This window comes from Pongo abelii, chromosome 14 (genome assembly GCF_028885655.2).
Source record: "Pongo abelii isolate AG06213 chromosome 14, NHGRI_mPonAbe1-v2.0_pri, whole genome shotgun sequence".
NCBI lineage: Eukaryota > Metazoa > Chordata > Mammalia > Primates > Hominidae > Pongo > Pongo abelii.
The window spans coordinates 39,144,128-39,167,496 of record NC_071999.2 but is presented as its reverse complement, the minus strand read 5'-3'; the positions used below and the strand labels follow the sequence as shown (position 1 = coordinate 39,167,496).

The following is a 23,369-nucleotide window of genomic DNA, read 5'->3' as shown; positions in this document are numbered from 1 at the left end:
AAATTAAATTTAAAAATAAAGAGAGAACCAATACAATGTAAAATCCAGTCCAAAAGCATTGTAAAAGCTAGAATTTCTAAGGTAACTTTACTGCTATGTTTGATACAAAACTGATTAAAGTCTCAGAGAGCAATAAACATACTTTTGGGAATATTTGAACAGAAATTAGTTATATTTCTACTGGACAAAAATCTATCAGTTGACTCTTGTTTCTACGAGGTGTAAAATAATCCAACAATAGAAAATCAAGCCCAGAAAGAACATATGGTGATTTCTTTTGCTTCTAAGCTTCAGATAATTGTTTTTTAGATACTATAAATTAAGATCATCTGGGATTCCTCACTTATCTCTCAAAGTAGACTTTGTAGTCTGTGGGAAGAACAACTACCTCTTCCCACAAAAATACCTCTTGGTCCACTCTTAGTCCATGGGACTTCCCATGGTTTAAATGTGTTCCCCAAAAGCTCATGTGTTGGAAATTTACTTGCCATTATAACAGTATTAGGAGATAAGGCCTTTAAGAAATGATTAGGTCATAAGAGCTCCATTCTCATGGAGTAATTAAAGACATCATTGCCATACTGGGCTAGTTACCGTAGGAGTGGACCCTTGATAAAAGGATGAGTTTGATGCCATTTTCTGCCTATGTCTCAAGCTTGCTTGCCTTGTGATGCCTTCCACAGTGGGATGACCCTGGCCAGGTGTTGGCATTATGCTCTTGGACTTCACAGTCTCCAGAGCCATATGCCAAATACACTTCTGATCTTTATAAATTACCCAGTCTGTGGTATTCTATTATAGCCGCAGAAAACAGACTAAGAGACTACTAGTCACTATACTTGGCCGCATGGCTATGAACTCAGGTAATGGTGACAAAGCTGAAAACATCTGGTAAAAGTTATTTTAATTAGTTTTCTCTCATGCCTAGAAAAGTCTTTTGGGTATCAGAGGCCCATAACAATGTTATTTTAACTTGTTAGTTTGACAGGAGTGGGATCCCCTTTGAAACTTAAAAGTCAATCCCTTGAAAACTCATCAACATATAATTTATCTGAAAGAAACTATCAAAGTAGAGCAATGAATATGGGGCATATATGGAGAATATATGGATATGAATATAGGAATTTGGAGTTTAATGGTAATTTTGTTACATTATCACACAACTTATGAAAGAAAAATCATAGAAGGAAATAAAAAAGGAACAAAAAAAATCATAGCTGGAATAAAAGGTTTCAAAAAGCTCCCAGAAAGCATAAGAACAAAATTCTTTCTCTCTATACAAGTCTGATAAGTACTAAAGCTGGGATTCACTACTGCTCTGATAATAATAAATTTTATTTATGTTGAAAATAAAAAATAAGCAGGCCTGTAATTTAAGTTGTGCAGAGACATAAAGAATATCATTTCTCACTGGAACATTCTAGGAAAGAAAGACTGACTGACAGCTAATAAAACTATATCTTAATTTGTCAGCCTTTTAAAATCATTTCTGTATTACATAAAACAGGCTAATTCTAAATGCTTACATTTTCGGGATCACACAGAATTCCTGGAACAATTAATTTACAGAGAAGAGAAACAGGATTTTTATTCATATAAATAACTCGAATTGACACTGGCCTTTTTACCTAAAGAAGTTATTGAAATGGCTAGAAATGGAAGACTCAACTGATTAAAGCCTCTCCACCTTTGTCACTCTGTGCCAACCAGTGGTGGTGCGCTCAACAGAATTTGGAAGGAGAGAGAACAGCATATGGCAGAATGAGTTTTGAGCCCCATAGAAATTTGCCTCCATTCCCACTCCATCTGTGCATTGTGTGGGATCTCTCCCCATCGCATAAAGATGCTGAGCTAAAGACAGTAGAAATGTACTATGGGAAAATGCAGAAACAGCTTTCATGTCATGCTAAGCATTAACAAAACACTTCCGTTCCACAGTACACATCTTAAACTGAGAAAGATGAATAGTGTTAAGTTTATCTGAGGGCACTCAGCGATTCTTCAACTTCAGTGCACAAAGAAAGCTTCCTGGATGGAGGCAATGTGAGCTGATTGCTGGAATATGTCAATGTTTGGCTTTGGAGTCTGGGGAAGGATGTGTTGTGCAAATCATTGGCCTCCTGGGAAACATAAGAAATACATTCAGGAGGCCAGCGAGTCCCAAGAGGACTCACGGTAGGCAAACAGTTTGGGTATTTCTCATGTGCACCTCAATGCAAACAATTTTGCTAATAGAAGCTGAAAAAAAGAAAAATGAAGCCAGTAATTTGTGTTTTATTATTAGTTTTTTTGTGTGTTTTATTATTAATCAGTATCCATTGTTTCTTAAAATTTGTAGGGAAACCTAGAAAAACATTCCATCCATTACTCTCTCTGTACCTATCCCCTTTCCACAAATCATGTTGAGGGCTCTGATTCCCTCCCCATCTTGATTAGGGGAGCCATTGTCCTGCGCCTGTGCTTCCAGCACAAAATGGACATGGGCCAAGGACAGGGAACAGGACAGGAGGCAGGATCTGGGGAGATGCCAAGCCCGTTGTAACCGTTCACCTCCCTTTTCCTCTCTCTCCTGTTAGACACACACACACACACACACACACACACACACACACACACACACACACACACACACACACACACACACATCAAGAAGCATTCTTCAGCCATTGATGTAGGACAACTTCCTGCTACCTCCATCAGAATCTACTCCTAATACTGGAAGGCCTGATTAAAACTCCAAACTGATCAAGAATTCTTGCTTAGTTTCCAAGCTAGAAATCCTGTTTAGTTAGAACATAGTTAACTCTAACCGAATGCATCCTTTTTACTGTTATAATAGAAAGCCTTTGGGTGTTTCAGTGAATGCTACACAGGATACAATTAATGGAAGGGCCTAGCTTGTGCCCCCTGCACCCTCTTGGCCATGTTGTATTAGAAGTCACTAAACCTTTTGATTTTCCTTATTTATTTTTCTGAAGCATGCTTAATACATTCTTCCTATTTATTTCTGAAGAATTTCAGAGAAATAAACTGGTAAAAAAAACACTGGAATGATTTCCAAATATTTGGGAAATATTTTACGTATTTCAAAAATACATTTCTCTAGACTCACATACTGATTTCCTAACTTGGGCTGTAATTTTACATATGTAAAGTGATGAGAAAAATTCTCTAGATTATAACCAAAGGCAATATCCATGGCATGATATGCAGGAAATCCTCAGTAGATCTGGGGTGAAGGCAAGAATCTTTGTTCTCAGACCATGGCCCAGCCATATGCTTGCCTCCTTCCCAAGCTGTGGTGATATGGTTTGGCTGTGTCCCCAACCAAATCTCATCTTGAGTTGTAGCTCCCATAATTCCCACGTGTCATGGGAGGGACCTGGTGGGAGATAAGTGAATCATGGGGGTGGTTTCCCACATACTGTTTTCGTGATAGTGAATAAGTCTCATGGGATCTGATGGCTTTATACGTGGGAGGACCCCTGCACACGCCCTCTTGCCTGCTGCCAGTAAGACATGACTTTGCTCCTGCTTCGCCATCCACAATGATTGTGAGGCCTCCCCAGCCATGTGAAAATGGGAATCAATTAAACCTCTTTCCTTTATAAATTACCCAGTCTCAGGTATATCTTTATTAGCAGCCTGAGAACAGACTAAAACATGTGGCAGAGAATAAAGATGGAATTTCAAACCTTAAACTTCTGTGCAGGGCCATTGAAAACTTACCCAGGTGGAGAAAGAAGTGTAGTTTTTGCTTTAGTGAAGTGAGGCATAACTCAGGGAGACCTGGAAAGAAAGGTAAGGCCTGTACACATGCTGGAGAAAAGTGGGCAGTGCCTGTACATCACCATGACTGCCATCCCACCCTGAGATGCTTGCAGGTAGGTCACCAGGACAACTGTTATTCTTAGAGATAATAGGTGTAGTTGAAAGTCCATAGACTTTGAAATCAAGTAAACCTAGGTTGAAATCTCAACTCTGCTACTGACAATCTGAGTGAACTTGTATAAGTTGAAGCCTCTCTGAGTGTTAATTGTATCTTGGGGTGGCAGAACCCTTATTCCATGAAAACATAAAAGAGAGAAGAAAATAAGTCCCAGGTAGTTCACCTAAGTGGGCATCTCTTCCACTGGAATAAAAAAGTAGAAGCAAGTACTACACTAAGTATCAAGACACCTTGCCACTGAACATGGCACTCCTGAAGGAGCAAGTCACTCCAACTCTCTAGATTTCCACTTCACCATCTAAAAAACAATCAACCCTATGATTCTATGGATGAAACACCTCCACTCCACACAGAGTCTTTGTATGTTAGTGGCAAAAAGGTCTTTGAATGTTAAAAGGTATTTCAGTGCTAGCATTTCTTCCTGGTCTTGTTTCACTTTGGTTTGAGCCTGGAGAGGGGAGTAAGGGCTGTTGTAGAGAGAGGGTTTTCTTATCTATGGAAGAAGAGCACAATCTCACTTTCTGTTTAGCAAAAGAAGAGTGTGATTGCTAAGCCATGGATTCCGGTCATCCCTGAGCTCTCCTGCCCTGGGAACGTTGTTCATTAGAGTTCAGTAAGGCAGCCCAATATCACTACGCTTCAGAAGTATGTCATGATAAATAGTGCCACCTCCAGCATCTTTATTTAGCCTTGAGGACTTTTCATATTAAAACTCTTATAGAGTGACATAGTTAGAATATTCTTTAGTGACATTTCTCCTGCAAGCTTGGATAATGCATATGCTTACAGAAGAATAAATGAAAGCAGGGGGCTGGTGAGTCAGCAGTATCCCTTAACAATGTACTGTGTGACTTTGCAGAAACTCATAGGAGTAGTTTTCTTTCTATGGAACTTCTTTGCTTTTCCTTGATCATTGTACTCTATTAAATCAGAACATTGTACTCTATTAAATCAGAACCCAAGGGTATAGTAATTAATCCTTCAAAGACAAGAGACCTTTCACAATGTTACAATCCATTTCTTACTTTTGTACATAATTCATTCCTGAAAATATGTATATATGAATGTTGAATATAAAAAGTAGATATTCTCATGAGTGATGTTTCCATACCTGTAACTCTAAAAATATAAGAAAATCCCCAAGTGTCATACAATATTACATGATTATTTAAAATATAACTAATAAATCGAATGTTAACATCCACAATATAAATTAACTTCCCAAAGTTAATAAGAGGTGAGATTTAGGAAACATACCAGCCCTCATTTTGCCAGAATAATGAATACATTTTCTTATGCTGAAAAATGTTGCTAAAGAAGGTTGAATACTGGTCTTATATTTTGTATCAAGCAGAATCTTGATCAACATTTCAATGGAAATTTACTCTGTGTCTGGATCATAGAAATTTTATATAGCTTGGTTTTAACTTATCATTTTTATGACATTTGATAATATGTTTCCACAATCATATGTTTCATGTGCGTCTTTTAGGTTTTGTGAGTTCCCTTCACTAAAGAACAACTGGTCAGGTAGTTGAACTCAAATGAACACTGACTCTAAACATGGGCTACTCTCAGTATCCCCTGATGACTCCTCTTCTGGAATAGTACCAACCTGAGACAGTCACTGTTAAATATTTAGGAATTATGTGACCTGATTGACATCACAATGACAACTTGAAATCAACCACAGTGAGAATATTTACACCATGGGAGCTGGTAAATACTACAAATCAAGGTGTCCTTCCCATCCTCAGAGAATTGCTTGTTGAGCATTTACCCGCATACAACTGGTAAGTCCATTTATCAGACACGACTAGGATTAGGGACTGGTCTGTTAATAAACACAGTTGATTAAAGTGGTGAAAAATAGCTTGAAATGAAAACCTACATTAACTTGCCAATCTTTTGGTATAGAGCCAAGGCTTTTCGTTGAATGAATTCACTTTGTTCCTAAATCATATCTATATTGCACCGCCACCAACCATTTCCAGTTTCTGTTTCTTTAAAGAGCAGCCGGAACTTAAAAATACTTGTGAAGGAAACTGCATGCCAAATACTTCTAGATTATCTTTCCAGTTTTTTACAGTTGTGTCGCTTTCACCTAATTTGATATTATTTTAGTGACTTGTCTATATTCTTTTCAAAATATTCCATTTATTTGTTATACAAATAATACTATTTTTAACACTCACAGATTACAAATTGCATAATATTTGATTAAATTATGTAATTATAATGATAATGAACATTGACATAAATAGGTTTGTGAACAAACACCACTGATTCTTGATATGCAGAATTTTAGATATAGCACAGGCCAGCCTCAGCCCTAAACATCAGTCATATTACATCAGTCATTACAATTGCAGTCAGCATAGAGAGTGATGATTAATCTCATTAAGTAATTAAGCAGAGTTTAGTTGAAATTTCTACTGTATTATCATTATAAGCATTTTATTTTTCTGGTATTTAATCCCTTAAAAAATAAAAACGACAAACATAAAATATATTTGAAATATTGTGTACAAAATGACATATTTAAAAAGCCTTATACGAACGCTGATATAATCAAATTGAATCAAAGGCCACAAGATAACATGAAGTGTTTGTTATTTGATTCAAAGAAGCCAGAGTCTGACATAAAGAAGGCCAGAAATTGGCATAGGAAATATAAATTATGAGTGTTGAGGTATCATTGTCACTATCACAGCAAAAACAACTACCATGATAATAACTAAGGTTTATTGAGCTCTTCTTATGTGTCAGCACTGTTATTCTAAAGAGATTTACATACACTTTGTCCGTTATGGTTTAGGTGAGGAAACCTGAACACAGAAAGATGATGTAAATTGCCTAGGAACACATGGCTGGTAGGGATTTGTGCTAGGTTTTAACTAAGATAGCTCTGACTCCAGAGCCCAGGATCTCACAATACTATGTGCTACAAGCTGTAGGCACCAATGGGTGTCAGCGGTCTCTAAATTCTCTACTATGTCTTTCAGGTGTGTTTATCTGAGGCTTGTTCTCTGACCACACTTGTGCTAGATGTTCCCATTCACTTGTGACTAAGGGAAGACGGGAGGGAAACAGGAAACAAGGAGGCAAAAATCTCTCAAATTTATGATACATTTTCATTGCCCCTACTGCTTTAGTTATCTATAGCTACAGTACAATTTGCTGCACAAGTTAATGGTGCAAATGATAATTTGTGATTATCCCCATGGTTCTGTGGAAAACCTGGGCTCAGCAGAGCAGTTCTTGCTTGGTGTTCTTTATGCCATGTCTGTCTGACGGTGGCTGGGGCAGAGTCAGCTGAAGGCTTGACTGGGCTGGATGTCCAAGGTCGCTGGACTCACTTACATGGCTGGAAGTTGATGCTGACCCTTGGAGCAATTTCACCTGTTCACAAGAGCACCTACATGTGGCCTCTCCATGCGGCCTGGGATTCCTTGGAGAAAGATTGCTTCAGCTTAATCAGTGGTTCCAGAAAGCAAGGTGGAAGCTTTTGATCCTCTTAAGTGCTAGCATTGAAACTAGTATAAGCCTCACTTCCTCCATACTTTATTAATCAAGCATTTCAAAGGTTAGACCAGATTCAGATAGAGGAATATTGGGCTCTTCCGCTCAGTGGGAAAACTAGAAAAGAATCTGCAGCCATCTTTAAGTCACCATATCTACCAGTGTCTGCCAATCTAAGACATCCTCAGAGCCTGGATCATGGGAAGCATCAAATCTTACCCAACAGGCTTAGGAGTTTATCAATGGACACAAAGAAGAAAATTGCCTCTGAGGACTAAGAAAGCCTGTGGTAGTGCACATGGCTGTACTTGGCCTTAAAATTTAAAACACATTTTGTTAGAGACCATTCTCTTTTTAGTGCAACTCACAAAATGTGCAAATAAAGAAAATGCATATTTTGAAGAAGACTTTTTTCTTATTTTCAAAAAAGCAAAATCAGGAAAAATTTTGCAGTAAGCACACATCTTGCTTTCTGATTGGCTATAAGTTGCCCTAGACACATAGTGGACCACCAAGGTTTGCATCCCCAGATTCTGTACGTATTCAGTTGCTTACTACAAATTAGTGCATTTTCAGCTTGAGAATACCTGGCATTCTAACAGGGCACAAATTTCTTTTTCACATATAAAAAATACTCTTCTGTAATGCATCAGTCTCTTGGATAAATCATGGCTATTATGCCTATTTCAATTCTCTTTATAAAAACTCAGTATTTAATGTCCTGGGACATTTTAACGCTGTATGTCAAGCTAATGTGCAAAATACAAACCCATTATTACCTATTTACTTGGGTTATTATTCTGGCTAAGGTGTAATTTTCCACCAGGCATTTGTTTAGAAATTTGGCAGCACACAGAGACTATTTCCATACTTAAAAAACATCCAGAATTTAGAATGACATCCAGCGATATTAAGCAAGTGTAGATAATGCTCTCAAACTTCATCAAATATTCATGGTTAATTATAGTCATAATATTTATGTTGCTGTGAAAATTAAGGTTGTGAGCCTCTTGTACACAGGCTAAAAATACAAGCTTACAGGCTGTGCTGTTGCTTACCCCTTTCATTACCGGAATTTCTCGTTGTCATTAAATACAAAGAATGGCAAGCATGGTGTTCTTTGGCTGTCTAATTCACACTGCAGATCTGCTCACTCCCTAGAGAGACCTGAAAAAACATGAAGAAAGAACCACTCATGTGATACTGCAATACTTGTGTGATTTGAGGCCCAGTGACTACTTTTCTGGAAAAAAAAAATCAGGACACATAGACTGACAAGTCTGAGAATACTTTGGGCAGCCCAAGATAGATTATTTGAAATTCAAAGATTCTTGGAAAAATATGAGACATATGGTCATTACATCTGAAGGGAAATAGGATCACATGGTACAGAAGAAGGAAGGGCTTGAATCATCTCCTCTCATCTATTTTCTACTCAACCGTAGTTGAGAATAAAAATGTAGTTGTAAATTTTAAAGACAGTTATGGGAAAAATCTTTCCAAAATATATCTCTGTTGTTAGTGCCTGTCTCTAAAGACTATCACTCAGAAGTAAAGTTCAAACTTCCCAGATAAACTTTCACCACTTCTTGCTTCCCCTCCTGCTGCTTGCTCCGGATGTTTGACTTGCCAGGTCACAGCATTTGTAATTCTCAGTCGATCACACCTCTGGGCCTTTCTTATTCTATTTCTTCTTTTTTCAGTATGATCTCTCTGGAGAAGTTCATCTCCTCTTTACTGATAAACATCAATATCACCTTCTCTGCAGTTCTTGAACCTTCTAGAATCTACAAGGTGAGCCAGATGCATGTTCCCCAAAGTTCCTCTTATCCCTGTACATAGCTTCCCTAACATACTTGTCTCACTTACACCCAATTATAGGCTTATATGTATGCCTCCCTTATTGAGTCATAAAAGACTCATCAAAATTGCAGATATGCACATTTTAGATGACTAGTGAATGTGTTGGATGATGAAATTAAGTTTCAAAAAAAAAACCAAATTATTGAAATGATGGACCAGGATACATATGATGAACTTTATTGGAGTAAATGAAACATTCTTCATTCAATTTCAGAATACAACTGTATAGTTTTAGTATAGACTTAGCTGAATAGCAGAAGGAGGGAAATAAATTGTTTTTGTTCATTGTTAAGAATGAAATAAACCTATAGTAGTAATGAGGCACCTTAAAAAATACACCCAATCCTCAATTACCCTAATACATTTACATAAACAGAGAGAGAGAGAGACAGGCTGTGTTCACACTTTGTTGGGCTCATCAAGAATATAATATATTGTCTAATCTAGAAACCTTTTTTTTTTTTTTTGAGACAGAGTCTCACTCTATTGCCCAGGCTGGAGTGCAATGGCACGGTCTTGGCTCATTGCAGCCTCCACCTTCTGGGTCCAAGCAAGTCTCCTGTCTCAGCCTCCCAAGTAGCTGAGATTACAGACACCCACCACCATGCCCGGCTAATTTTTGTATTTTTAGTAGAGACAGAGTTTCACCATATTGGCCAGGCTAGTCACGAACTCCTGGCCTCAGGTTGTCTAATCTAGAAGCCTTTCTTTTAAGATAGTCACAGCAAAGTTCTGCTCATTGAGAAACACTACTAGTTGCCTATCAATATCAATACTTATTCTCCTCTTCTCACGTACAGTATTTTCAAGAAGATAATGTGCCCAGCTAAAATATGATGTTTCCCAATATCCCTTGCAACTCCGTGACACAATTATGTTCAATCAAATGTTCGTGAAACTGTGATCCTTCTGAGAAAGCCCTTTCAAGAGAGCATATTTCACAGGAACATACATTCTTTTTGTTCTTTCTCTTCTGGGATGGGATAGAAATGCTTTTCTCAAGGCAGATTGGCCATGTAGAAGCCATGTGACAGCAATGAGAGGAGAAAAGCCCCATAGTAAGAATAATGAGAGGAGCCTGGGTCTTTGATGGCACTACCAGGACAGCCTACCTCTGGATTTTTTTACATAGAAAAATAAGCAACCATCTTGTTTAAGTCATCGTTGTTATGCTTTCTGATACTGGCAGCCTAAAACAACACTGACCAACACAGATGGTGACTGGGTATGGTAGACTGAAAAAGGCTGTCAGTGAAAAATTGACAAGTAGAGTTCATTTAGTCTGCAGAGGAGGGGACCAAATGGAAACCCTCTCACTAGCATTAACTATCTGAAACACTATTACATAAAAGAGACAGACTTTATCTCATAACTCCAGAGGGCAGAACGGGGCCTTGTGGTAGAAGTTAAGGGAAGAAGATTGGACTCATCAAAGAAAGACTTGTCAGAGAGACAAAGCTACCTAAAAATAGAAACAGTTAAAACATCACCACACAAGAAGTGGGGATTACACTGTTGGACCGAAATTTAAACCAGATGGGGAAACTTAGCAGACCTACATTTCTATTTGCATTTCAGAACTTATCTATAAATTGGCAAACATTTCTGGAGCACCTGTTTTATTCCATATCTTCTGCAAATTTCAAAAAAAATAAGGATTTAAAAATTGTGTCCTTATTGACCTTACTGTTTAGTAGCTGAGACATATGTATAAACAGATCACTTCGATAAAAACATTAAATGCTAAGATACAGATATTCACAAAGTGGAGAAGGGAATAAGTTTCCTTAAAATTGAGGTTTTCAGTAGGGGGGAAGTAGTCTGATGAAAAAACAAAGGGGAAGGGAATTTCAGGCAAACAAATGGAATACACAGAGGCATCCTCCAGCAAAACAGAATGTTGTGTGTGAGGAAATCAGTGGCGTAGAAATATTGAGACATAAGTGCAGAGAGTTGTAGCAGGAGAAGCAGCCACAGAAAGAGGTACAGGAGGATTATAGGGGGTTTTGCGTGCAGGCTGATGAAGCTAGACTTTATCCTATAAACAGTAGTTCCCTGACTTCCCAATTTCAAAGCAATACTTTTTAAAATGTGAAATGGACAGAGATTATTAATTTTGCCTTTTTCCAAGTCAGACTATTAAGAAAGCATGAGCCATAGTGTGCTTTAAATATAATTTCCTAACAGAGCATGTTTGCACCAAAAGAATAGAAAGAATATACTCTTTAGAACAAAACAGTGTTTTAGAAGAAATAATTTTAGTTTGTGTCAAGCTCATTTGTTCTATCTCAATTTTCTTCATATTGCCTAGAAAAACTCGCCAAGGAGTTTTTACCAAAACTTTGGGGGTATAAAATATAGCAAATATTTATTATCTCTGGTGGTATGTGGGACAGGAATTTGGTGGCTCAGCTCAGCAGTTCTAGCTTCTGTCTCCCATGAGGAGGTTGCAGCCAAGTGGCGGCTGGGGCTAGGGTCATCTCAAGGGCATTTTCACTTACATCTCCTACCAAGAATGAATAATGGCCGCCAAAGATACCCAGATCCTCGTCCCTGGAATCTGTGAATTTAACTTACAAAACAAAAGAGACTTTGCAGGTATGATTAAATCAAAACTCTTAAAATGAGGGATTATCCTGGATTATCTAATTGGGTCCTAAATGCAATCACAACTATAAAAGGGAGGCAGAAGGAGATTTGACATTGAAGAACGAGGTAATGTGGCCCCTGAAGCAGGATGCCATGCTGCTGGCTTTTAAGGTGGAGTAAGGCACCACATGCCAGGGATTGCAGTTTTAGAAGCTGGAAAATGTGTCTAGGCATGGTGGCTAATGCCTGTAATGCCAGTACTTTGGGAGGCCAAGGCAGGCAAATCATTTGAGGCCAGGAGTGCGAGACCAGCCTGGGCAACATGGCAAAACCCCGTCTCTACTAAAAATCCAAAAATTATCTGGGTGAGATGGCACACACCTGTAATCCCAGTTATTTGGGAGGCTGAAGCACAAGAATCACTTGAACCCAGGAAGCAGAGGCTGCAGTGAGTCAAGATCAAGCCACTGCACTCCAGCTTGGGTGACAGAGTGAGACTGTCTCAAAAAAAAAAAAAAAAAAAAAAAAGAAGTTGGAAAAGGCAAGGGAGCCTCCAGAGGGAGCATGGCCCTGCTGACACATTGACTGAGGCCCAGTAAATCTAATTTCAGACTTCTCTCCCAGAACTATATGAGCATAAGTGTGTATTGTTTTAAACCACAAATTTTTTGGTAATTTGTGACAGCAGCTATAAGAGAGCAATACAAATGAGAGGAATTAGACAGCTGGGGCTGGAACTGCGAGTGAGTCTCTAGACATCTCCCCCATTTCTGTGTGGTCTCTCCACATGGTCTCTCCAGCAGGATGGCCTCCTTATAGCCAGGATTCTTATGTGGTGGCTCAAGTATGCAAAGTCACTTGTCCCCTAGGAACCAGGCAGAAGTTATTTTGATTTTTAAAAAGCTTGCTGTAAAAGTCACAGAGCATCACTTCCAGCACATTCTTTTCATTAGAAACAAGATAGTAAGTCTGGCCCACATTCAAAGGGAGGGGAATCAGACTTCACCTTTTTAAGTGAGGAGTGTTGAAGAATCTGCTGAGATATTTTAAAACTGCAATTATTAATACAGGTAGTTATTTAACTCTAGAAGCTTCAGTGCTTGACCTTTTATATTTGAGTCTATGATCCAACTCAAACCATCTTTTATGAATAGTGTGAGGTAGGGATCAGAGTTTATTTATTTTCTATATTAATTATCTAATTGACTCAGTGTTATTTATTGATAAGAAATCCTTTTTTCTTTTTACAGCTCTAACTTGGTTAAAAAAAAAAAAAGAGATGACTTTATATGTATGGGTCTGGTTTTGGACTCTTTATTCTCTTTTATTGCTCTATTTGCCTGTCTTCATCCAATACCAATTACATTAGGGTTATAGTAAGTTTTAATATCTGGTCATTTTAAGTTCTTTATCTTTGACTTCTTCAATATTGCCTTGGCCAGTCTAGGTTCTTTGAATGGAACTGACATTTTAACAATATTGTCTTCCAATTCATGATATGTCTCTATGTTAATTTATATTTCTTTTAATTTCTTTCAGTATGGTTTTGTGGATTTTTTTTTGCATTTTTTCACTGGAATTATTGATACAGGAGCTAGATATAAATTATTTAGACAGATAGTGATGGTAAGAGAGTCTTCAGTAAGATTTCTTTTAATAAAAAGCAGCCCCCCAAATCATTTCTTTTCAAACAAAAAGCAGCCTGAAAAATCAAGCTGTGAGCACAGATAAGCAAGCTAAAAGCTTGCATAGGTAAATGCCGGCAGCTGTGCCAATAGAAAAGGGATACCTGGAAGCCAGGCATGTTCAACATGGAAGCTCCATCTTCCTTTCTCTTTGTCAACCATGTGTTCAGTAAAGGAACAAGCAACATGGCACTGGCCAGGTAGACACCTCATCTGCATAATAAAAGATTAGGGTGGGATGGCCAGCTTCTTCATGTGCTATGCAAACAGCACACTTGGTCCACCCAATCTCTCATGCCCTATGTAAATCAGACACCGCCTCCTCAACTGGTCTATAAAACCTTGTGCATTTTACCATGGAACCAGAAGACACCCCTCAGGAGCCCCTCTCTCTCTTTAGGAGGGAGTGAGCTTTTCTCTTTTCTCTTGCCTATTAAACCACTGCTCTTAAACTCACTTCCTGTGTGTCTGTGTCCTTGATTTCCTTAGCATGAGATGATGAATCTCAGGTATTTACCCCAGACAATGATGCCACTTCATTATCTCCAAATATTTCATCTTTTAAACACTATTGTGAATGATTTCCTAAATTTTATTTTTGATTATTTATTGATAGTAAACAGAAATACAATTTATTTTCATTGTATTAAGAAAATACACTTATTTATTCTAATGGCTCCTATATTGTTTTAGATTTTTAATATACACAATCATGCCATTCACCAAAGAAGAGTTTTACTTTATATATCCCAATCTTCATACCTTTATTTCATTTTCTTTTCCTGCCTTATTGCACCACCTAAGATTTCAGGAACAATGCTGAATAGAAGATGTGATAGAAGACACATTTTCCTTGGTTCTAACCACAAGAAAAAAAGTGTTCAATACTTCACCATACAGATGATGTTAAATTAAATATTTTCTTGACAAACTTTACCAGATTGAGGAATTTCTATTCTTACTTTACTGATTTTTAAGAACCTTGAATGAATATTACATTTTATTTAAAAATTCTGTGTCTATTGAAAGAAATCGTATTTTCCTTCTCTTTTGTTAATATAGTGATTTTCACTGATTGGTTTTTAAATATCAATCAATCTTGTATTCCTGGGGGAAAAAAAGCTCATTTAATCATGTTATATATAACATATTTCATATATAACAGGATTCAGCAATATTTACTCATACTTTGTTTAGGATTTTTGTGTTTATGAGGAATATTGACCTGTGGAAAGTGTTATATTCCTCTGTTCTCTAAATAATAATTGTATATTATTGCTATTACTACTTTATTTTTTAAATTAAGGATTCTAGTCTTTTAACAAAAATTGGACTATTCATTATTTCTGTTTCTCCTTACTTTTCAGTTAGTCTATTCAATTTGAGCTATTAAATTTATTGATGTAAAATTTTTCATAATATTCTTTTTTAAGATCTGTAAAATTATCATTAATGTTTTATTTTATATTTCTAATAATGTTATTTTTTGCTTTCTATTTTTTCTAAATTAATCTTGCTAGAAATAGATCTACTTTGAAAGTACAAACTTCTGATCTTGCCCATTTTTATTAATAATTTTGTGTTAGGTTTCCATTTTATCATTTTCTACACTTATTTTTCTAAGTTCCTATTACACTTTCTTTGGGTTTCATCTGACTTTTTTTTACAGAATTTTGAGATAAAATCTTGAGAATGACCATCGATTTTCTTTTCTAATATATTTTTTGTAGCTATAAATTTGTATTCTGAAATTTTCTAGTTATCTTTATATTAATGGTTTCTAATTTAAGTACATTTTGGTCAGAGGATGCACTCAGACAAAAATTTTCCAAGAATTGCAATTCTTGAAAATGTATTAAGACTATTCTTGTATCCCAGAATAGAATCCATTAATGTAAATGTTTCGTGTGGATTTTTAAAATGTGCATTCTATAATTATTGTTTATAATGTTTTATCAAAATCAACTAGGCCCAATTTTTAATACTATTGTTCAAATTTTCTTTATCTTTGCTAATATCTTTTTCCCTTATTCTATCAATTACTGAAAAATAATAAAATCTCCAACTATGATTGAGGGTTTTTTGTTGCTTTTTAAAGTTCTGTCAATTTTTGCTTTGTATATTTTAGGTCTTATTAATAAGTTTATATGAATTTAGAATAGTTATGCCTTCCTATTGACATTTTCCTTTTGTCATTTCTAGCATCATTCTACCCTGAAAATTTATTTTGTCTCATAAAGCCATTACAGAGTGCTTTTGATGATTGTTTGTATAGTGTGTCATTTTCTAACCTTTTATTTTAGCTGTATGCCCATACATTTATAGTATCTTTACTGTAAACAGCATTTGATTGGGTTTGGCTTTGTTCTGGTTTTGTTTCTGTTCTCTAATAAACTTTGCCTTTTAGTTGGAGTGTTTAGTCCTTTTACATTTAATGTTATTGATAGAGTTGGGTTTAAGTACACTATCTTACTTTTTGTTTCTCTTCTCTGTTCTTTGTTTATTACTTCCCTTTTGACCTATATCGGATGAGTTAATTGTTCTTTGTTTCTATTTTTCTCATCTTTAGCTATTTAGTTTGCTATTATTATATTAATTTTATAGTGACTATACCAGACACATCAACTGCATAGCAGATTTGTAATGGTTAATTTAGCTTAGTGATTTTACCACTTTCTAGTGGTAAAATAGAATATAGCAATTTAATGCCATTTAGCTCCCTATTGTCCTTTGAGCTAATGTTGTCACATATTTTGACTTCGACATAAGTCATAAACTGCATAAAACTTTATTATTCATAATTTAGAAACACTCAATATTCCTTTATGTTTATCCAAATGTGTGCCATTTTCAGTACTTTTTAATTCTTCAATTTATTCCATGCTTCCATTTGGGATCATTTCTCTTTAGCATGAAAACTTCCTTCACTATTTTTTATTATGCATGTCAACTGATGACAAAATTGTTCTACTTTTATTTGCCTGAACACATTCCTTTAAAATTCCATCTTATTTTTAAAGACTTTCTTAAACCAGGAATAAAATTCTAAGTTGGCAGTATTTTTTGTGGGTTTTTTTTTGTGTGTGTGTACTTCAAAAATGTCTTTTCCTAATTACTGACTTCCATAGTTTGTCTTCTGTTTTTTTAATCATATGTCACAAGTTGTGTATAAAATAATGTAGAAGCCCCAGATAATATTTTTCACCAATGAGTATTTCTTACTTCCTCTGTTAGGCAGAAAGTGTGAGCTACTGATCTCACCTATCTGATAAAGAACAGATTGGAGATATCGCTGAAAAAATTCAGTTTCTCTTTAGTTTTTCTTGTTCTTTGGGAATTCCTGCTTCCCTAATCCCTATCTAGTGTTTTTTATGTCTTTGTTTGCTTGTTTTGAGAACTTCATGGATCTTCCTTATTTCTACCCTGGAAGTTCCATCCTTTGGAGATTTGAACTGAAGTCTCTGGACTCCTACTTTTTATAGATTTAAAATCTGGCAAATATTATGAAGGGGACATGGTGCTTTTCCTAAGCACCATGAACTGCAGGAAATTTCACTAGGCCTTTCTGATCTGAAATCCTCCATGAATATGGCCCTCCAAGGCCATTGAAAGCCTGGTGGAATTTGTCTCCTCTACACTGAACATTCTTTTTTCCAAGATTCTGAGCTCTATTCGTTAGGCCCTGGCTTCAAATATGTTCAAAATATGTTAAGAGCATACCAGTTATATGTTTCTTGCTGACCTTCTTCCTTCAGAGGAAGTTTTGTCTCCTCCACACCACAAAATTGAGGTAGATTTTACACGGCCTCTCTAGCATAGCTCTCTCCCTCTTGCAATGCCTAAGAACTCAATAAAGAACTGTGGGTAAAATTAGCCTTGTGATTGGGGCTTCTCTATTGTCTAGTTTGTTCTGCCAGCTCTGCTTGATATGCAAATGCTTTTCTGATTGTTCTCATTTCTGGCAGTAGCCCTCTGCCTGTGCCAAGTCTGAGTCAGCCTAAACTCAAAATTATCACATGACTTCATAGAAGAAGACAGTCAGAAATTACTAACTTACTTAGGAATGAATTTTCCATCTCTGGAATTTTAGATTGTCTAATTCTTGTTGATTTCAAAGCCTTTTATATGACCTTTGCAATATATCCAGTATTTTATAGTGTTTGCAGAAGGAATGTTTACCTACTATTGCCCAATGCAACCACCCTACAGCAAAAGTACAGAGCTGACGTTTTTAACCTACCTCTCTTAGTAACTGATAGAACACAAAGACAAAGACATTAAGAAGAATATAGAAATTTGAACAAAACAATTTACATTTTATCTCACTTGTATATAAATATTTTATATATATTTATTTACATATAGAGGGCCTACACCAAACAGGTGTCAGATATTCAGGTAAAGAATATCTGATGATTTATTTGCTTATGGAACGTTAAAAAAACCGACAGTATGCTAGGTTGTATAAACCATATCCCAGCACATTTCAAAGGGTAAAGTTAAATAATATTTGTATGTTCTGTAATAAAGTTGAAATTACAGTAACAATCAAAAAAAGATAACCAGAGGGAGATGAAGAGGAAAGTTGAGGCTTAGTATAAGAATTTGGTTTACTAACCAGTTTACCAGTCTCTTTGCCATTTCTTCTTGCATCTTAGACTTTCTTTCTGGTTTCAATTTCGTCCTTCAAGTATATTATTTAGAGTAACTTTAATAAGCCATTTATTGGTGGTGGGCTATTTCAGTTTTTGTTTTTCTGAAAATGTCTTTATATCGCTATTTTAAATGACAACATAGCTTAGAATATAATTATTGGTTGGTACTTTCAGCAAATTAAAGATATAATTCTACTGTTTCCTGGGTTTACTGTTACTAGTGAGAATTCTCCTGTTAAAATAATATATTCTTTTAGATATTTTGCTCTCTCTGGTGCTTTTAAGATCTGATTATGAAACAGGTTCACTGTGCACTGGTTACCAACTTGTCTAAATCCGGTAAGACAGAACACATTTATATGTAACAAGTTACATGAAACAATTTTATTACTTACAACCAAGTAGCAGGGGACAACCAAAACTGAAAACTCATTGTGAGTCGGTCCCCCAAGGTTCAGAATGCTGCACAGGGTGGATGGAGTCTTGACTGTGTGTGCCCACTTGCACTGCAGATGAGGGACCCTGAAGGCAGCCCTTTGAGGTTATGTTTCTGATAGTAACATGACTCACTGGGCTAGAGTATTGAAGAACTTCCTGTTCTATGAGAGGACTGGAATAAAGCCCAGGCTGTTATGGCCAGCTCCCCCTCATCTATGGATATTTCATCTCAGCACATTCTACAGTCTTTATTGAGAATTATTAAAAGTAATGGCAAAAAACGCAGTTACTTTTGTACCAAGCTAATACATGCAAGAAAATGGGGAGTACTGGGCTGTTCAAGGCCACCTGGAGAATTGTGCCACACTCATTGTCTTTCGTGTTCTGAAATTGCACTGTGGTATGTCTAGTTGTAAACTGTGTTATGTCTCTTGAATCAGAATATTAATTTAATCAATTCTAAACAATTCTCAACATATATCTCATCAAATATTACCTCTTCCTAATTCTCCCTGATCTCATCTTCTAAAGGTAATTTGATGTACGTTAGTCTTTATTCTACTATCCATGTCTTAATTTCTGTTTCTTATTTTGTGTCCCTTTGAGGTTTTGTCCTATTTTCTAGAAATTTTCTCAGATCAATCTTCCAGTTCTTTAATATTATCTTATCCTATTGAGGTCACCCATTAAATTTTAAATTTCAATGACAATGTATTTCATGTCTAGAAGTTCTCGTTCTATTTTTTATATTACTTTGCTTTTATAAATCTTTCTCCTTTTTCTATTTTTTCCCGTAATTTATTAGGCATTTCAATATATCTGTTTCATGATCTGTAACAGTTTCATCGTTATTGAATAATCTGATGATTTTTAAAATTTTGAATATATTAAATTATATTCTGTCATTCATTGTTTTTGTTTAATCTTGATAATATCTAATTTATTTCCTATGATCTTTGTGATTATAAATTATGAGCTCCTGCTCATCTGTGATTCATATTTATGGGAGTTTTGAGCAGTCTGTGTTGAAGGCACACCTGTCAAAAAGTATTTGGATTGATTTTTCCCTGATACTACTGTTGCTCTCAAACAGTGTCACTGTTTTCCACCATCTTTTCTTTTTTTTAATTGTGCAAAAACATAACATAAAATTTACTATCTTAACCACTTCTGAGTGAACAGTTCAGTAGTATTAAGTATATTTATATTGTTGTGAAATCGATCTCCAAAATTTTTCGTCTTGGAGAACTGAAACTCTATGCCAATTAAATAATTTATCTTTCCCCAATTCACCCCTCAGCCCTGATAACCACCAGTCTACTCTTTCTTTTTATGAATTTGATTACTTTAGATACTTTAAATGGAATTATACTATATTTGTCTTTTTGTGAGTGGCTTATTTCACTTAGCATAATATTCTCAAGGTTCATCTGTATTGGAGCATGTGTCACAATTTTCCTCCTTTTTAAGGCCGAATAATATTCTGTTATATGTATATATGTTATGTTTTCTTTATTCCATTCATTTATCAATGCATGCTTGTGTTGCTTCCACCTCTTGGCTATTGTAAATAGTACTGCCACAAACATGGGTGTGCAAATAGTCACTTTTTGTTTTGTTGTGTTCTCAGCCCAGGGTTTCTTAGCCCACTTAGGAAGTAAGAACTTCCAAGCGACCATGTTGGTAGTTACAAACTCTCTTTGGGGAATTTTTTCACCCAGAACTCAGGCATAATCTAACAAGTTTCTGTTACACCCCTACATCAAAAGATTAAATTTTTTTTCTAGTCCACCCTTTCTCTAGAGGTGTAAATATCAAAAGTCTTAGATTTATATGTCATCATCATGTGAACCTCTACCAGGAGTGGTATGACAGCTCTATCTCCTGTCTTTCTGTGCCAAAACAACAACAACAACAAAAATATCGGCCAGGCCCAGTAGCTCAGGCCTGTAATCCCAGTACTTTGGGAGGCGCAGGCAGGCAGATCAGGAGGTCAAGAGATCAAGACCATCATGGCTAACATGGTGAAACCCTGTCTCTACTAAAAATACAAAAATTAGCCTAAGGTGGTGGGTGCCTGTAATCCCAGCTATTTGGGAGGCGGAGGCAGGAGAATTGCTTGAACCCGGGAGGCTGAGGTTGTGGCGAGCAGAGTTCGTGCCACTGCACTCCAGCCTGGTAACAGAGCGAGACTCTGTTTCAAAAAAAAAAAGTCTTGTTTTCCAAGGTTTACAATCAACTCCAGGTAACACCACTTCAGTTTTTTTAGCTTGGCTTTAATTTTCAGCATCTGGAGAATACCCTTACCTTCTTGGGAACTCAGCTATGCATTTGAGAGGATGTTTGTTATTTTTCACCTATGTTTTGTAACAATAGCTATTTTTCTTAATTTATTTCATATATATTAACTACCTCAAGACTATGCATAAGCTAATCATTTCGTTTTGAATATTTAATAAGTTTATCATGTATGCGTGATATATATACTACATTTCTATACATATAAGGTCTATTTTTTCAACTAGTAAGTTCTTATACTGGCTCTGTCAATTCTGGCATCGGTGGCATCATTACCACAATAAAAATTTTTATTCTGTAGCTTTAGAGTACATTTCAATACCTGACAATTCCCTTGTTATTATTCTTTTTTTAGGTATTTTATTTGCTATTCTTTCTAGATGATTATCTCAGATAAACCATACCTCTCCTAACCATGTCCTAGTAATACACTAGATTGATAACTACTTATGTTGCATGGGAAGTCACATATATTTTATTTTTTAAAACATCTACAGATATATACAGACCAAATTTTTAGAAGAATTTCTACTGATCTACCCAGCTCTCAGATACCACCTTTCAGTCCTTTCTTCTTTTTAAATGAATCACTGTCCCCAAACCAAGTGCTCTTGCAATCTCATCCTTTTTATCAAAATGTGCCATTAAGAAAGAATCCGACCCAAATAATTTGTAATAGGCAAGATGTTTCCTCTCCCAGTAGTAGCTGTGAGTTTTGCCTTAGCACAAATAGTAGAATAAAAAGATTTACCCTCAAATATCATGTTAGTGAGTGAGAGAGATTCTTTCCCATTCTTGAATTTCTGAAAGTTTAGCTCCACTTTTCTGGTACATAAAGTACATTCCCACAGAATGCAGCCTTAAGCATGGCCATAAACATTTCTTGTTATTATTCATCTGCCTGATTCTTCTTCCCTTTGCCATCTGGAGATTTGACTTCAAACTTCAGCTGAAAGAAAATTGTCCTCTGTATCCCTCTCGGATTCACCCTGATGCCACGGCTGCTCATGCGGGATCACATTGTACAGCCATGGACATGTGAGTGCTGTTTTGCAGCTGCAGGCTGCACCCAGACTAGGCCCATCCATGGACCTGTCCTCTCCCTCAGTGCCCACCTGGTACACAATCAGTCTTCCTACTCCTTTTTTCAACTACCATAGAAGATTGTAAAGATAATAACATAATCTATTCCCAAATATTTAGTACAAGAGGAAAGAAAGAAGAAAGGAAAATTTACTTCCATATTTAAAAAAAAAAAAAAAACCTATGGGGAAAGAGATCCAGTGGAACATACCAGTTTAATTGGGCTTCCTAGACAATTATACCTAAGGTGATTTTGAAAGTTCACTGGGCAAAGATAGTAGCTGAATCTATTCAGCAGCATCCCATGAATGCTTAAGAAATTATGTGAATGAGCCCTTCCTGTGACCTTTAGAACTCAAGGAAAAGGATTGCAGAAACATCAACATTTTTCAGTGGTTCCAAAATAATTCATTTATGCTGTGAATTGGTGCTTCTGTGTACCTAGACTGACCAGTATTTGATAGACTGTCTTGATATCCATTAAAGGAGGAATTATGTTTATTAAATGGGGTAGTTATCACAGGATTTCAACTCTTTGGCCTCATATTTTCTTCCCAACAAAATAACCTCCACTTTTGAGAAGACAGCCTTCTATTTCATCACTTTTTCTTTACAATTTTTAATATCTATGAAAGGAAAGACAAACTTTACATTTGAACAATTTCTTTTTTAAAAAATGATACAATTTATCGAAAGCATTTTAAGCAAGTCCAAACCATGTATTATATAGATAAGAGTACAGAAAAATATGTGACTTGTTCAAGGGCACAGAGCAGAGCTTTAACTTGATATATCCTTTTCCACGTGTTCATCATCTGTGCTGCATTATGCTGACCCTGTTAATTTTCTCTGATGGTTTCCAGGAGGCTACTTAATGGACTGCCACTCTATTTTCACTCAAAATCCTTACGTTTTGTAATTGTCTTAAAATAATTCATTTGAGAGAATATTTTATCTATAAGATACGTAAACAGTAATATTTCAAAAGCAGGCATCAAAATATGAATATTAAAATTCACATATTCCCATTTAGTTTTGCCTTTCAAAGTGGTTTTTCAGATAATTGAAACTCTATTGATAGTTTCTGATTATTTATAAACTACCACCTTGGCCAAATAGCAATTTTAGTAGCATGACCCTATCCTGCTGTGATGACTGTAAGGTGAATGATTACGAGGTGGGATAATAAATATCTGGAGAAGATTTGGACCAAACAATAAAGGGTTGATCAAGTAATAGATACACACAATTTCCTGAACCAGAAAGCCTCAGAAACTTAATTTTGTA

At 36.1% G+C, this 23,369-nt stretch overlaps 1 long non-coding RNA gene across 1 annotated transcript in view; it reads right to left on the bottom strand.

Annotated features, from left to right (window-relative positions):
* The window catches only part of LOC134759848 (uncharacterized), a 34,300-nt gene that overhangs the window by 5,576 nt on the left and 5,355 nt on the right, over positions 1-23,369 (bottom strand). The window contains exon 2 of the long non-coding RNA XR_010136694.1: positions 8,530-8,638. This is a non-coding gene — a long non-coding RNA (uncharacterized LOC134759848). The remainder of the gene's footprint in view (positions 1-8,529; positions 8,639-23,369) is intronic.